This window comes from Muntiacus reevesi, chromosome 15, assembly GCF_963930625.1.
Source record: "Muntiacus reevesi chromosome 15, mMunRee1.1, whole genome shotgun sequence".
NCBI classification, from domain to species: Eukaryota; Metazoa; Chordata; class Mammalia; order Artiodactyla; family Cervidae; genus Muntiacus; species Muntiacus reevesi.
In genome coordinates this window covers 54,535,520-54,552,700 of record NC_089263.1, presented here as the reverse complement: position 1 = coordinate 54,552,700, position 17,181 = coordinate 54,535,520, and the positions used below count along the sequence as shown (strand labels likewise).

General features: G+C 41.0%; 1 protein-coding gene across 1 annotated transcript in view; it reads left to right on the top strand.

The window, feature by feature from the left end:
• Positions 1–9,857: 9,857 nt before the first annotated feature.
• BTBD7 (BTB domain containing 7) overlaps positions 9,858–17,181 on the top strand; it is a 98,659-nt gene continuing 91,335 nt past the window's right edge. Inside the window, exon 1 of the mRNA XM_065906235.1 lies at positions 9,858–10,092. The gene's annotated coding sequence lies outside the window, so the exon portion shown is untranslated. The remainder of the gene's footprint in view (positions 10,093–17,181) is intronic.

The following is a 17,181-nucleotide window of genomic DNA, read 5'->3' as shown; positions in this document are numbered from 1 at the left end:
TTGGGAGCCATGTTTTCTTCTACCCACAGAGAAAGCTCTTCCATGGTGAGTCAATAATGAAACCAAGCTGTTGAACAGAAGCAGAGATAAGCGATAAAAGGAACATCCTGACCATGTTCAGATCCCTGTTTCTCACTGTTCCTGAAGCTCTGATACTTTCTGTCCTTGACTTCTGGGCCACTTTTTATTTTCTTAATGACAGATCCTGCTTTTGACTTAAATGAGTCAAAACTGGATTTCTATCACTTGCAACCCAAAGAGTCTTAATGATGACTCTGTTAGTCAAGTCTTTTTTTCCGTCAAGTTTTCCCTGCTCTTAAATTTAAAAAAGATACCAAAAATGCTGAAGGAAACTAAGAGAGACAAGCTTGGCTGAACTAATCCAAATAATGAAAAGTTTAGACTGGTGTGCCACTGATGTGAGAATCAGGCATTTTAGGTCTTTCTCTGTGATAAAAACCCATAAATTACTTTTGACAGTGTCAGTAAATCTGACTCCAAATTCAGCCACAACACAATCAAGCTCCTGCCGCCCACCTGTACCCCTGGAGGTGGCACTTTCAGCTTCTCAAATTACAGGTACAAACAGCAGTTGCACCTTTTATATTTCCAAGTTATAGAAGACTAGCACTGTTAACTCAAACCTCTCCAATTTTCAATAAAGGGCTTAGTGGGCCCTGGATTCAATATACTCTCAGTGACCTACAACGCAGAACCTTCCTGCTACAGTTATATAAAGGGCATAATTAGAGCTATAGCCTAAAGATCAGGTTTTTTGAGCTCTGTATATACAATGAAAAAGAAAGGCACACTCGCCCACTTGCTTCTTTTTAATGTGATTTTTATAAGTGTTCATGCTCTAAATAAACTGGTGTTAGGGTTCTAGAAAATTGTATAATGTATTAAGACTGAGGTACCTCAGGCTCAAACATCTTCAACTCTCTCCTCTCTAGAAAACACTTTTAATTTCTGTTCAAGGACCAGAGTTCTTTGAGGAATGCAGTGCCTCTCTCTGGGTCTATTTATGTCTATCTTTACAATTGCATGACCTCAAAGAAAGAAATTAAAGAAGGCAGCAACAGCGGAGAGTTGCAAAGGTTGGGAAAACATTCACAGTTATGCAACTGGTACCATTAGTATCACACTCCTGAATTGAACACACATTGCTAATGTGAGATCCAGTAAAAGCAGTCATCCATTATTTCAAAGTATCCTGAGAAAAAATTGCCCTTCTGCAGTTCACAAGATAATCTTAATGTTCCAAGTTTACTCTTTCAAATTTGTACTTTTTTAAAAATAGAGTGTTTCTTCAAAAAATTGTAGGTGATGGAAACAGTTTTAGTTTTCTTACACCACTTTCATTTTTAAATCTGAAATTCCTTTTCCTCTCCTAAACTGCAAAATATTTGCAGATATATCTATATCCAGATATTCTTCAATGGATTTCTTTTATACTGAAAAGAGATTGGCAGTTGGAGCCAATAGATCAAAGATCAGACCTCAGTACTATCCTTTACTAGCTGTGGAACTTCATTCAAATAAAGCAAGTATAATACTACTTCTCTTAGTATGCTGATGTAGAGGTTAAATGAGGCAGTGTATATACATATATGTGTGTGTGTGTGTGTGTGTGTGTGTGTGTGTGTGTGTATACATATACAGGTTAAGATTGTTGTTTAGTCACTAAGTTATGTCCTGCTCTTTTGCAACCCCCTGACTGTAACCCACCAGGCTCCTGTGTTCATGGGACTTCCCAGGCAAGAATATTAGAGTGGGTTGCCATTTTCTTCTCCAGGGATCTTCCCAACCCAGAGGTAGAACCCACATCTCCTGTGCTGGCAGTTGGACTCTTTACCACTGAACCATCTGGATGAATGTTCCTCATTCAGTGTTACAGAAAATATAATATTAAATGAAATTGATTGGGTCACATAATTGGAAAGGCCAGAAGTAGTTGATTTCAGAGGAAGCTTATTTAAACTCCTCTAATGGTGTCACCAGGGCTCATTTTTCCTTAGTTAGCTGTCCCCTAAGTCAGGCTCCCCTCTGGTAGCAGGATGGTTGCCAAAAGCTCCTGGGGCTACATCCAATTTCAATCATGTTTAATAGAAGAGGAGACTCTTCCAGCATCTACTGTGGGAGATATTTTCTTGTCCAGAAGTCCTAGTCACATCTTGGCTCTTGAGGGGTTACATATTTCCCCCGAATGTATATCTTAAGCCAAGGGAGTGGCATCTGGGCATGTGCTGAAAACCTTAATCACATTAGGCAACCAGGTGTAAAATGTTGGGTCAGGGAAAGTGAGAAATTATGAGAAAAAAAGGAAGGAGCAAAATGGTTGAGGAACCATGACAGTGTGTAAGAATGTGTTTTGAAGAAGGATACTGAGTAAACTGGGTTGAATTCCATCTCTAGGATTTGTGGAGGAAACAGATCCTTCCAAAAGATCAAGGATTGGCTGGTATCCTTGCCAATTACACCTCTAGAACATTCCATAGCATCTTAAATACTTAAGATGATGTCACCATCCTTAGTATCTTAAATACTTTAAATGATATTTTATATACTTACTTTCCTATACAGTTTAGGGTTTATATATCTGTAAAGCAAATGGTTTAATTTTGTGTGTTTTTGTATTTTATAGAATTGAAGATGTCATTATTTGATGTCTCACTAAGAAAGAAAAAAAAATCTATTAAATAATTCATGACCCAGTATTAAGAGGTCACCAACTGTAACACAACAAATTTCAGCATTCCTTTAAAAATATTAAAAAAAAAAAAAATCTGTGTCTTAGAAAGGAAAAAATACAACACATGGAATTATCTTGTATGTTACTTTTGTGTTTTTAAGATCAATGTTTTTCATGGCTCAAATTCATTTAAAGCATGAATATACCACAGTTTTTATCCATGATATTAATGATATTTGGGTTGTTATCAGTTGACTCATATAAACAATGCTGCTATGAACCTTTTTGTTCCTATCTCCTGACGCACATGGGCACAAGTTTCTCTATATAACCAACAGTGGATTTTTGCTGGATGTAGGACAAGACAACTTTCTTCTTTCCTAGGTAATGTCAAAGTGCTTTCCCAGATGGTTCTTCCTATTTCTGCTCTCACCAATAGTATTTGTTGTTGTTCTTTAGTTGCTAACTCAACTTGTGACTCCACGGACTGTAGCCACTGAAACTCTTGCGACCCCATGGACTGTAGCCCACCATGCTCCTTCTGGCCATAGGATTTCCCAGACAAGAATACTGGAGAGGGTTGCCGAATTTCCTTCTTCAGGGGAATCTTCCCGACCAGGGATCAAACCTGTGTCTCCTGCATTGGCAGGCAGGTACTATACCATTGAGTCACCAGGGAAGCCCCACCAGTAGTATATTGAGTTCCTATTAACCCACATCTTCATCAACACTTGGACTTGTCCCTTTTTTAAAAAAAAATTTTATCCAATGTGATGAGCCAGTATTATTATCTTATTGCAGCTCTATAATTTGTATTTCCGTTATATTAACCTGGTTGAGCATCTTTTAATTTGTTTTATTTTGATTTCTTCATTTGTTCAGGTTTTTTGAAAATCACCTCACAAATACTTTTCACCAATGTGTGACTTGTCTTTTCACTCTCCTTCCTGTGTACTCTGATGAACTGAAGCTCATGTTTTAAATGTAGCTGAACCCATGTGTAGGGGAGGCGAAACTTTACTTCTACCGTCTTAAGGTCTCTGACAGGGACTGGGAAGTAAGTTGACACACACAGACTAACAAGGAAAGGCATACAGATTTTTACGTGTGCATGGGAACCTCTCAGTTCAGTTCAGTTCAGTTCAGTCGTGTCCAACTCTTTGCCACCACACGGACTGCAGCTCGCCAGGCCTCCCTGTCCATCACCAACTCCCGCAGTTTACTCAAACTCATGCCCATTGAGTCGGTGATGCCATCCGACCATTTCATCCTGTCATCCCCTTCTTCTCCAGCCTTCAATCTTTCCCAGCATCAGGGTCTTTTCAAATGAGTCAGCTCTTTGCATCAGGTGGCCAAAGTTTCAGCTTCAACATCAATCCTTCCAGTGAATATTCAGGACTGATTTCCTTGAGGATGCACTGGTTGGATCTCCTTGCAGTCCAAGAGACTCTCAAGAGTCTTCTCCAACACCACAGTTCAAAAGCATCAATTCTTCAGCACTCAGCTTTCTTTATAGTCCAACTCTCACATCCATGCATGACAATTGGAAAAACCATAGTAATGGTTTTTCTTTTGTTGGCAAAGTAATGGCTCTGCTTTTTAATATGCTGCCTAGGTTGGTCATAACTTTCCTTCCAAGGAGTAAGGCTACATGGCTACAATCACCATCTGCTGTGATTTTGGAGCCCCCCAAAAAATAAAATCTGCCACTCTTTCCACTGCTTCCCCATCTATTTGCCATGAAGTGATAGGACTAGATGCCATGATCTTAGTTTTCTGAATGTTGAGTTCTAAGCCAACTTCTTCACTCTCCTCTTTGAATTTCATCAAGAAACTCTTTGGTTCTTCTTTGCTTTCTGCCATAAGGGTGGTGTCATCTGCACATATGAGGTTATTGATATTTCTTGCAGCAATCTTGATTGCAGCTTGTGCTTCATCCAGCCCAGCGTTTCCCATGATGTACTCTGCATATAAGGTAAATAAGCAGGGTGACAACATACAGCCTTGACATACTTCTTTCCCAGTTTGGAACCAGTCTGTTGTTCCGTGTACAGTTCTAACTGTTGCTCCTTGACCTGCATACAGATTTCTCAAGAGGCAGGTCAGATGATCTGGTATTCCCATCTCTTGAAGAATTTTCCACAGTTTATTATGATCCACACAGTCAAAGGCTTTGGCATAGTCAATAAAGCAGAAATAGATGTTTTTCTGGAACTCTCTTTCTTTCTCAATGATCCAGCAGATGTTGGCAATTTCATCTCTGGTTCCTCTGCCTTTTTTAAATCCAACTTGAACATCTGGAAGTTTATGGTTCACATACTGTTGAAGCCTGACTTGGAGAATTTTGAGCATTACTGTGCTAGTGTGTGAGATGAGTGCAATTGTGTGGTAGTTTGAGCATTCTTTGGGATTGCCTTTCGTTGGGATTGGAATGGATCTTTTCCAGTCCTGTGACCACTGCTGAGTTTTCCAAATTTGCTGGCATATTGAGTGCAACACTTTCACAGCATCATCTTTTAGGATTTTTAATAGCTCAACTGGAATTCCATCACCTCCACTAGCTTTGTTCGTAGTGATACTTCCTAAGACCCACTTGACTTCATATTCCAGGATGTCTGGCTCTAGGTGACTGATCTACAGGAAAGCTAAGACCCAAAGAAGCAGTTAGAGCTGAATGCTTATACACTAAGCATTGTGTTGTACAAAGAGTAATAAATTGTTGAAACTGACAAGACAAAAGGGCTTGGACCAGAGCAGTTAACAGTGGAGAAGTGAATAGGAAGATAAGGGTTAAGAAGATACGTTTATATAAATTTCCCTCATTCTTTTTTTTTTTTCCCCCCTCATTCTTGATTACTGTCTCTGGTGATGAGAATATTTCTTTCCTCCTGGTATAGGCAAGATATCTTTCACATTGTTCAAGATCACTGTCAGGGGCACTTTGGCACGTGTTTCATTCCTCTTCATTTTTCAGACTCCAGGAGATTCAGAAAAAACACTTGGAAACGGGGAACAGTATCATTATTGCAAAACATAGGAAGAAACAGAATTTTCCTTTTCTTCATGATTACAAAATTCAGCTTCTATATTCTATTTCTAGAAAGATGAGCCAAGGGAGGGGCTGTGGTGGATGCTTATATTTGGTAGAAAAATGAAGTTTCAGATTGGAGTAACAGAATATGGTATACACAGTTAGAAAAGGAAGGATCTGAGTTTTAAGCATACCTGACCAGGTGGATGGGGTGACACATTGATGGAGGGAGCACGCAGAGGAAGAAGAGAACATTCGATTGCAAGAGACAGAAATGTACTATTTTTATCCACCTCCAAACTAAGATGAAAAAAGGAGACTTAGGGCAACTTAGCAGCTCATAAAAACTGAAAGACTAGGAATGGATTGGTTTAGGGCAAGCCATGCCCAGGAGTTCAAATGATGTCAGGGCTTCCCTTTTCTCAGTTTCTCTGCTCCTTTCTGCTTGTGGTCTCCATTCTCTCTTATTGCTCATGTCTTTCTCCTCATACGGAGAAGGCAATGGCACCCCACTCCAGTACTCTTGCCTGGAAAATCCCATGGACAGAGGAGACTGGTAGGCTGCAGTCCACGGAGTCGCTAGGAGTGGGACATGACTGAGCGACTTCACTTTCACTTTTCACTTTCATGCATTGGAAAAGGAAATGGCAACCCACTACAGTGTTCTTGCCTGGAGAATCCCAGGGACGGGGGAGCCTGTTGGGCTGCCATCTATGGGGTCACACAGAGTTGGACACAACGAAACGACTTAGTAGCAGCAGCAGCAGCAGCAGCAGTTCTCCTCATAACTAAGGAAGATAATTTACATTGTCCTTTAAGGTCAAAATTCCAGAGAAATAGATTAAAAAAAAATCTCCTAGTATAACTTCATAGAAGTTTCCAGAATAGATGCTGATTCGCTGACTTGTGTCACAGGCCCACTAGATCTGTCTGACTCTAGGGTGCCTACTCTTTACCACCACTGAATACTATCTTAGCACTTAAAAAATATATCTATATCTATATCTATCTATCTATCTATCTATATATATATATTAGTCTGCCTTCTTATTAGAGTCTAAGCTCCTCAAGGACAAAGAATCATTTATTTTTTACCTGGAGCATCTATTGCTGTGCCTGGCATATGGTATTGGATGCATTAAAAAAAATGTGTGTAGCAGTGAACTGAAATAGATAAATCTAAACTCTAACGGATGATGTGTAAAACAAGTATATTCAGTATCTTGTAAGTGCAACTAAATAGTATGATAAGAAAACACAAGGTAGATGAATTAAAGGGTGGAAAAAAATCATGGAGCACTTACACATGGTTTCTGTAAAGGTAAATCACACCCAACTAGTCTACTAGAGTTCTTCAAATATGCAAATAGACAAAAGGACAAGGTGAAACCAGCAGAACTTATTTGGCTTTTCAAAAAGCCTTTGGATAGATTTCCACATCAAAAGATTTTAGAAAATCGGTGCCACCCTCAGATTTTAGAATGCTATTGTTGTTGTTGTTCAGTTGCTCAGTCTGTCCAACTCTTTTCCATCCCATGGACTGCAGCATACCAGGCTTCCTTGTCCTTCACCATCTCCTGGAGTTTTGCTCAAACTCATTTTCACTGAGTTGATGATGCCATCTAACCATCTCATCCTCTGTCGTCCCCTTCTCCCCTGTCTTCAATCTTTCCCAGCATCAGATCTTTTCTAATGAGTTGGCTCTTTTCTAATGAGTTGCCCAAGTATTGGAGCTTCAGTTTCAGCATCAGTCCTTCCAACGAATATTCAGGGTTGACTGGATTGACCTCCTTGCAGTCCAAAGGACTCTCAGGAGTCTTCTCAAGCACCACAGTTCAAAAGCAACACTTCTTCAGCGCTGAGCCTTCTTTATGGTCCAACTCTCACATCCATACATGACTACTGGAAAAACCATAGCTTTGACTATACAGACCTTTGTTGGCAAAGTAATATCTCGGCTACTGTTGGCATTGTTTAAATTTTGTTTGTTAAATTGTGTCTAGAAAGCACAATCTAAGTCAAGCAATGAAGGTTTGGAATAAATGGGAAACTGTAAATATGTTCATGCTAAGGTGCTTCAGTGATGTCCAACTCTGTGCAACCCTATGGACTGCAGCCTGCCAGTCTCCTCTGTTCGTGGAATTCTCCAGGCAAGTATATTAGAGTGGGTTGCCATGCCCTTCTCCAGGGGATCTTTCACACCCAGGGACTGAACTCTTACATCTCCTGCACTGGCAGGTGGATTCTTTACCACTAATGCTACCTGGGAAGCCCGAAAGTGTAATATTGGGGACCAATCTTATGTAATGTTTTGTAAATTATCAAAATGTGGTTAGGACAATGAAATTTTTAGTTTGCATATAATAGGTCTTTCAGTTAGTGTAATATTTAGCTAAAGACAAAGGCAAAATAATAGAAAATAATGGTAGGTGTCTTGAACTTAGGTAAGATTCATTTATGCATTTACGGGAAGTATAACAGTACAGGGGAACAGGATGTGCGCACCCAGAGCCAAACCTTTGCTCCAACTAGATGGGTCTATTTCCCTTGTATTTTCTTACTTTTCCATGTACTTATCTGCTGTCACCACAAGCACACACACCCCAAACACACACATACACACACACACACACACACACACACACACAGTTGAAGAAACCCCTACCAGTTAGAAGCAATATTTTTTTCCTGACAATGAAATGCTACAATCTCTAAACCTTTTGAGGACTGGGGTTGAGGAGAGATGCATGGAGAGAAAGGTTGGGGGAGGGGAAAATTAAATAATACCAATTGGAAAGAAATATCTTTGTAAGGAAGTAAGGAGGTGATGAATGAGCACAAGAAAGATACATCTAATCTGAACAAAGTCCAGAGAAAAGCAATGATCACATTCATAAAGTCCTTCCCTTGTAAAAAAAATTTTTTTAAAAAGAAAGAAACCTAAATCTCCCAACCAAAGACCAAGAAATGGTTAAACACACACCACAAAATTTGAAAATGTTCTTAGTCTTTTAAGCTTAGAGATGGTTTGAGAACAAGAAGACTTAGAGGCATGACTTAGAAAACTTGTTTCTCAAAGGATGGGTAGAGATTGACAAAGCAAGTACTTTCAAGAGGGGTTTCAATAAATTCCCAGAGGACAAATACATGGTGTATTGAAAAGCCTGTCGGAGAACTGTGAGGGGTAATTTGTCTGATGACCAGGGTGAGAATGTCTGGGTTCTAGTCTTGGCTTGTCCACTTACTAATGCAGCATATACGCCCGGAGGGGAAACGACTTAGTATTTTCGAGTCTATTTCCTTAGTCGTAAAACGATACTTGTCCTTTTTCTTGTAAAAGTAAGCTTGTAAAGGATACTTGTAATACTTGTCCCCACTACCTCAAAGGGTGGGGCTTTGGTGTTCAAAGGAAGCCAAGCATTTAACAGTGTTTTTGCAAACTGTAAGGTGTTCCATAAATATGTGCTTTTGTTAATGCACCACTGAAATTGCAAACTCCCGGAAGAGAGGCATCTGGGGAGAGCGATTTGGCTCTCCCACGTGGCGACTGTGAACTTCCCTCAGTTCTTATCCCAGGTTTATGGGACTATCTTGCTGAGTAAAACTTTTCAGTGTATGACTTAAAAAAAAAATTATCTATATAACTAGCAAGATGGTGTTTGTAAACGTATCATACAGACACGGCTTAAGATAAACTGCCAATAAGTCACCCAAACGCCAAGACTTTAAAAAAAAAAAAAAAAAGGTATTTCCGCGGACTTAGCCTTCGTTTTGAGAAAGATGCACTGTGAGTTCTAGACCAGGATGCCGGCCCCCGAATGGAAACAAAAATTGGTAGAACCGGTCGTCCGGTAACGTTGTTATTATAGTTCCATTCTGACAGGTTTAAACGATTTGCCACAATTCCCCGGAATAAGCAGGATAGGAGTTGCCAACTCCGAGCACAGAGCGGGAATAATGCGCGCGCACTCGACTCCGACCGCTCCCGGGTCCCGTGAGCGCGCCTCCCGGGCCAGCCCCGGCGCGCGCGCTGCCGGTGGTCCACGTGACCCCGGGCGCGGCGACGGCGGGGACGGGCGGGGGCTCGGGCCGGCTCCGCAGCGCCGCGCAGGCGCGCCAGGTCCCCGCTGAGCCGAGCCCCTCCTGCCAGCTCCAGGCGTCAAAATGGCGGCGAGGGGAACCTGGAGAAGCCCCGGAGCCTGAGCCACTGACAGGAGCGGAGAGGGGGGCGGTGGCGGCGACGGCAGGAGGAGGATGGCCCGGGGCGCTGGCGCCGGTGCGGACGGCGGTGCTGGTGGCGGCGGCGGCGGGGGCGACGGCCGCGGTCCCAGCGGCGGCAGCAGCAGCAGCGGCGGGAGGAGCCTCCGGGGTGAGTGTCCCCCTCGATATCTCCGAGGCTGTGAGGCGAGGCTGTGCCCGGCGCGGCGCTGGGCGTCCCGGCGGGGAAGGGGCTGTGCGTGAGCGGCGGGGGCGCAAGGCTGGGGCCGGGCCGCCGCGAGAGGCGCGGGGCAGCGGAGCGGAGGGAGGCTGTGGTCCGTCTGGGGCTAAGGCGGCGGCGGTGGCGGCGGCAGACTGACCGGTCCTGGTGCGCTCCGAGGGGCGGGCTGGACTGTGCGCCGCCGTCCCGGGGGCTGGAGCTACGAGGTGTGGCGCTCCCGAGCTGGGATAGCGGCGGGAGGTGGCCGCAGCGGCGGCCCGGCCGGTTCCCGACTCAGGGCTCCGAGGGGCGGGACCCGCCGCTCCCTGGACGCCGGGAAACCGCTCCCGAGGTTCGGGCGCGCGTTTACCCGGGCTGCCGGGCTGCGACCGCCCTGGGGTGGGCATGAGAGCAGCCGGCCGGCTTCGGGGGTCGGGGAGAGCAGGCCTGGGGACCGCTGCTCCCGGGGGGAAGTTGGATTGTCCGGGTAAGTTACTGTTTCGGGGTCGAACTGGAATCAGCTCTTTGGTAGGTTGGGAGAGAGACGAGACAATACAGAGTGTTTGATAAAGAAGTCTGTGCTTGGAGTACTTGAAAGGCTAAAAGCGTGCATTTTTCAGCATCTCGTCATTTGCACAGATGTTTACTAGCCTTGCCCCGAAGATGAGAACTTTATCACCGTTTGCTGGGGGGAAGCTCTGAGCAGTGTTTGCTCCTCTTTTGAAATACAATAGCACCTCTTCATATACCAGCACAGATAGTAAGTAATCTGGATTAGGCCTAATTTGCAGAAGCAGTCTTGGTTTTTACCAGAAATCTGTTCCCTCTGCTAAAATATCTTAGCGTGATAAAGAAATAGACATTTTTACAGAATTCCTTCGTTTTTTTCCAACTAACAGAATCTTTTGTTTCTCAATGGCATCCATTTCTTCTGGATTGCTGAAATCCATTACTTTCTTCCTAGAGATGTGGAAGAAAGATTTGAAATTGCAAGAATCATACGCGTTAATGGCAGCTGTGACGAAACTTGTCCTAGAATTTTGAAGTCAGAAAAACCTTGAGCGATCTGGTGTGACTTGTTTTAGAGCCGGGAAACTAGGCTCAGGGAGATGAGCGACTCACTGTGGGTCCTGCAGCTGCTCAGGGATTGGACCAAAACGGGGATCTAGGCCTCTCTTCGCCCCATTTAGAGAGCACCTTTCGCTCACTGCTGAACCCCCTGTTCTTCATTGATTGCATTCTTCACCACCATCCTCGCTGGGTCTTTGTGCAATAGACTTGAAAGGAGAAGTCAGAGAGTGCGCCTCACACTGATTCTTGACAGTTGCTGTCAGTTACCACAAGTAACTGAGGAAGATTTTTTCCTGACCTGAATTTAATAAAAACCAACTGACATTTCATTTAGAGTTTTCATAGGCCTGTGACTGTATTTCTGTCCAATTATAGCATTGCTCGTGTTTGCATGCATTCAGTAAAACCATAGGTTCATATTCTGTCCCGCAAAACCTAACTACTATGTTGTTTGGTTCAGCAATACCAGGTTTTAAAAAGGTTCTTTGTATCCAGACTCTCATTTTAGGCTTTAAAATACCTGTGTTATACCACCTGGTTTCCACGTAGTCGCAGAAATTTCTGTGTTGTGTGTCACAGATTAACCTTCAGAGATAGTCATGCCACGTGATTCTGATTTCATATTCTAGTCATTGAAACTCACACACCAAAGTTGTGCCTTGTGTTCAGTTACACAGGTGATTATTGAAGATCGGTTTTGTATTTTGCATTATTAGGTGCTGCAGAAGAAACAAGTGTAATATATAGACTTTGCCCTCAGAAAAGATAAGATGTACCCCTCTGATCCTAGAAAGCAGTCTAGTTAAAAGTTCTGTCAGTACAAAGAATGCTGTACGTTTTCTGGTTAGAGGGAGATGAGTGAGGCCTCAGGAGTCTAAATAACTTCCTGGAACACTTGAACTAGCTTCTGTGAGGGTTTAGATTTACAGAGAGATTGGAGCAGTTACTCTGTGAGGGAAAAACAAGAGTATAAGATGGAGATTAGTTTTAAGGGAGGGGAAAAGAGGAAAACTTGAATGAGCTGACCACTGAAGTTCCTTGGGAAGACATTACACTATTGAAAGGGTATCTGTTGGTAGAAGGGTTTGAGTGCCAGATTGAGGAGATTTGGATTTTTATCCTCTTGTGCAAGATATGGGGATTCTTTGAAACTTTGGAGGCCAGACATTAATTTGATAAAACTGCCAAGATGCACCTGTCAGTGATCCGTTGATTTAGTTAGAATAAGTTTGAGTGGAATGAACCAGGGAAAAGAGTAGCTGTTGCAGTACCTAGGTAGGAAGAGATGAGATCCTAACACTAAGATAGAGTCCCTAGTAAAGATGCAGGGCAGGTATAATTTTGTTGTTGTTTTTATCATGATAAAATATACATAACATAAAATTTGCCATTTTTACCAGTTTTAATTGTACAGTTCTTTGGCATTAAGTGCATCCGCTCTGTAACCACTACCACCACCCATTTCCAGAACTCTATTCATCTTTCCCAACTGAAACTCTGTACCCAGTAAACACTAACTCCCCACTTCCTTTTACACCCAGCCCATGACAACCACTTTTCTGCTTTCCGTCTCTATGAATTTGATTACTGTATGTATTTCCTATAAGTAGACTCATAGAATATTTGTCCTGGCTTATTTCACTTGGCATAATGTTCATCCAAGTTGTAGCATTTGTCAGAATTTCCTTCATATTTAAGGCTGAATAATATTCCATTGTATATAATCTGTTAGTTGGTACTTTGTATGCTTCCACTTTTTGGCTCTTGGAATAATAATGTACGTAGATGTGCAGGTATCTGAGTCCCTGCTTTCATTTCATTTGGGTATATATCCAGAAAATTTTACATTCCCACCAGCATGAGTCAGAGTTCAATTTCTTCACATCCTCACCAATACTTGTTAAATTCATTATTTTGATAACATCCATCCTGCTGGTATGAAGTGATATCTCATTGTGGTTTTCACTTGCATTTCTCTATGATATTAGCATCTCTTGTGCTTATCAGCCTTTTGAATTGGAGAAATAATCTATTTAAGTTCTTTGCCTATTTTTTTAATTAAGTTATTTTTCTGTTGAGTTGTAGGAGCTCTTTGTATATTCTGGATACCAATCCCTTATCAGATACATGATTTTCAAGTATTTTTGCCAGTCCATGCATTACCTTTTCACTCTGTGGAGCGTATTTTGATGCACAGAAGGTTTTAATTTTAACGAAGTCCAGCTGATCTAGTTTTTTCTTTTGTTTATACTTTTGGTGTTACATCTGAGAAATTACTGCCAAATCCAGTGACATGAAGCTTTCCCCTTTTAAAACGCTTCTAAGGGTTTTCCCCTCAAAAACTCTTATAGTTAGGTCTTTACATGTGAATATCCAGTTTTTCCAATACCATTTGCTAAAAAGACTATCTTTTTTCCATTGAATGGTCTTGGCATCTTTGTCAAAAATCACTTGATCATACATTCAGGGATTTATTTTTGAAATCTTCTATTCCATTTGTCTGTAAGTCTGTCTTTATGCTGGTACCACCCTTTTTGATTACTCTAGCTTTATAGTAAGTTTTGAAATCAGAAGTATGAGGCCACCAACATTATTCTTCTTTGAAATTGTTTTGGCTATTTAGGGTCCCTTGAGATTGTTCCATGTAAATGTTAGGATAGATTTAGATATAGGTTTTCTATATCTGCAAAAAAATGTCATTGGGATTTTTTTGATAGGGATTGGATTGAATCTACAGATTCTTTGGAATAGTGATGACATCTTTTCCAGTCTTCCAATCTGTAAACAACAGATGTCTTTCATTTATTTGTGTTTAATTTCTTCCCACAACATTTCCTAGTTTTCAATGTAAAAGTCTTTCATCTCTTTGGTTAGGTTTACTCCTAAATATTCCTTTTGGTGATTGTAAATATGGTTTCTTTTTTGGATTGTTCATTGTCACAGAACACAACTCATTTTTACGTATTGATTTTGTATCCTGTAACCTTTCTGAATTAATTTATCCTAACAGGTTGTGTGTGTGTGTGATCTTAGAGTTTTTTATATATACGATAATGTTATCTCCAAACTGATCATTTTACTTCTTTCCAATTTGAATACCTTTTCTTTCTTTTTCTTGCCTAATTGCTCTGGCTAGGAATTCCAGTATTATATTGAATAGAAATGATGAAAATGAATATCCTTGTCTTGTTCCTCATCTTAGCGAGAAAGCTTTCAGTCTTTGACCATTAAGTATGGTGTTAGCTGTGGATTTTTCATGTATAACCTTTATTTTGTTGAGCTAGTTTCCTGTTTTGTTGAGTGTATTCACAGGTATGTTTTAAGAAAAGAAAAGTCATTTTCGGGTCTGAGTTTCTGACTGGTGAAAGTTCTGCAGTCATAAGCAATCCATTTTACCTGTCTGAGGCCTAATTCTTCATCTGTAAGAAGAAAGAAGTACAGGCACACAGTGTTTCACATTGCAACTGTGCCACCTTGCATTTTTTATTCCATTCCTTGCCTACCTATTACCACTTCCTTACTAGTCTGGACTGTTTATCGAATGGCCTACCAGCTGAATCGCTGCTGTTTGTTCTCCCTCTTTCCCTCTCCTTCTCTGCAGTTCTCTATATTGCTACCACACTTAAAAAAAAAAACAACCCAATTGAAGGATGTTACTTTTCTACCTAAAAAACTTGCGTTGTGTTCCCATTGTCTACTGGATAAAGTCCAAACTCACAGAAGTTTTGTAAACTTTGTCCAACCTTAGATTTCCCGTCACTCCAGCCATGCTAAACTGTTTCTCTTGTTCCCTGTACTGGTTTTAGTGTGTTTATCCCAGTGTTTGGAGTTCTTTTTCATTGCCATCCAGGAGACTATGAGAAGATGACTCATCACCCATTTCAGCGGTAGATCTTGATTATACCAAGCCAATCAGCTCAAGGCATTCCCCTGTAAATTATTATTTGTCCAAGTTAAACTGGACAAGGAAAGAGAGATTCTATTTTGGGGGAAGAAGATTTTTTTTTCCCCTGTTGTATGTGAACAAGGGAGCAGTGCTAATAGCAACTGGCAGCTGTTTTGTGACCACAGGGAATGATGAATCATGCCCTGAAGACAGCAGAACAGAGAGGTAGAATGAATGTAGGTCCATGATAATATCATTTTAGACTCCTATTGTGCTGGGCCTGGGGCTTTCTCTATGGTGGGATTTCTGTTCATGAATAAATCCCTATTGTGTAAGCCAATTTGGGGTTATTTGCAATAAAAAGTCTTCTGATTCTTAAAGCCATCTTTATTCTTCAAGACCCAGTTCAAAAGTTACTTTTACCAGTAATCATATACTCATTCCCTTAGTACTTTGGACCTTTCTTCCAGTTCTTATTGTACTGTATTATCACCAGTTGCTTGTACGTTTGACTCCTCCACATAACTCTTCTGTACTTGGAGCAAAAGCAAAAAAGGATGTGGCATAGTGTCTGGTAAATTGTAGAGAGTGAGTTGTTGGGATGAAATAATAGCATGAGAAAATGCTTTGTAAACAATCTTTTAGTAAATTTGAGGTATATTATTGTATTTAAAACTAAAATGAGATGGAAAAATCAATTAGGCCAGGCATGCAAGGTGTTCTTTGCTTGCTCTTGTTTTCTAAAAATATTGATGAAGATTAAAAGTTTGACAATCTCCTCTGGCTACAATTCCTTAAATTTTATGAAAATCTTACCTACTAAAGCAGAAATCATGGAATGAGCAATAATGAATTGTGTTGTTAGTGTGTAATTTCCTTTCTTCTTTAGGGGGAGACTGAATGCCAAAACAACTTCAAGTATAGTGTATTCTTTTCCCCTGTATTCTGAAATTGTGCTGTGTGCTAAATAAGTCTCTCCAGTCATGTCTGACTCTTTGCAATCCCGTGGATTGTAGCCTTCCAGCCTCCTCTGTCCATGGGATTCTTCAGGCAAGAATACTAGAGTGGGTTGCCATGCCCTTTTCCAGGGGATCTTCCCAATCCAGGGATCGAACCCAAGTCTCCTGCATTGCAAGTGGATTCTTTACCTCTGAGCCACCAGGGAAGCCCATTCTGAAATTATATTTACTTAATTTCTGTTTTATCTGGAGTTTACTTTAGAGAAAATTCTTCTTAAGTTTTAATTATTCTTGTCATCAGACTTTTCCCAAAATATTTCTTGCTTGCTTGAGATGAGACATGAGAATTTTCTGGTTAGCAAAAAAGCTTTGTGGCAGAAACCTTAGGTGAGTTTGTAGTGATTGTTAGTAATAGCTTATGACAGAGAAATCTCATTTTATCCTTAGTGACAGAGTCATAGTTCTGTCACATGCTTCAACAGTAAAGTCCGAGAAAGGAGGAAGGATGGGGAAGTAGAGTTAAAATTCCCAACTTGGTATACTTCTCCATCTGTTGGCTTCAGGCAAATAAAACTTTGACATGGTGATTTGTAGTTGTTTTAAAACAAGGTAAAGAAGAATATAGTACACATGAGAAATTGTAGTATCATGTGTTGGGATGAGCGTGCAAAGACAGATTTGTGAACAGCTTTCATGTTTTGATGTCTAATTGTTTGTTGCTTCTGTACCTTAGTTTCTGCATCTGTAAAATGAATAGTATCACCTTCCTTAGAGTTCTTCTTTGATTAATTTAAATAGTCTATGTGAAAACACAGTATAGTGTTCTGAACAGAGATGCTCAGGCATCTCTTTTTTTCTCTATCAACTTTTCCACATTAAGTGAATATATTTAATGCTGTTTGGATTTCAACTTTTGAGAATTGAAGCCAAGAATTCTGTTCTTTATGTGTGCATTCTTTCTGTCATGTGGGCTTATTAACTCTTGAGTGAGAGCAAGTTTAAGCAAAAGTGTGTGTGTATGTTTAACAAAATTCTAAAATGAAGTTCAAACTCCTTTTCATGGATCAAATGGCTTTTTGTTATCCAGCCTCTGCTGCTTCTCTGGGCTCATATCTTTACTACTGC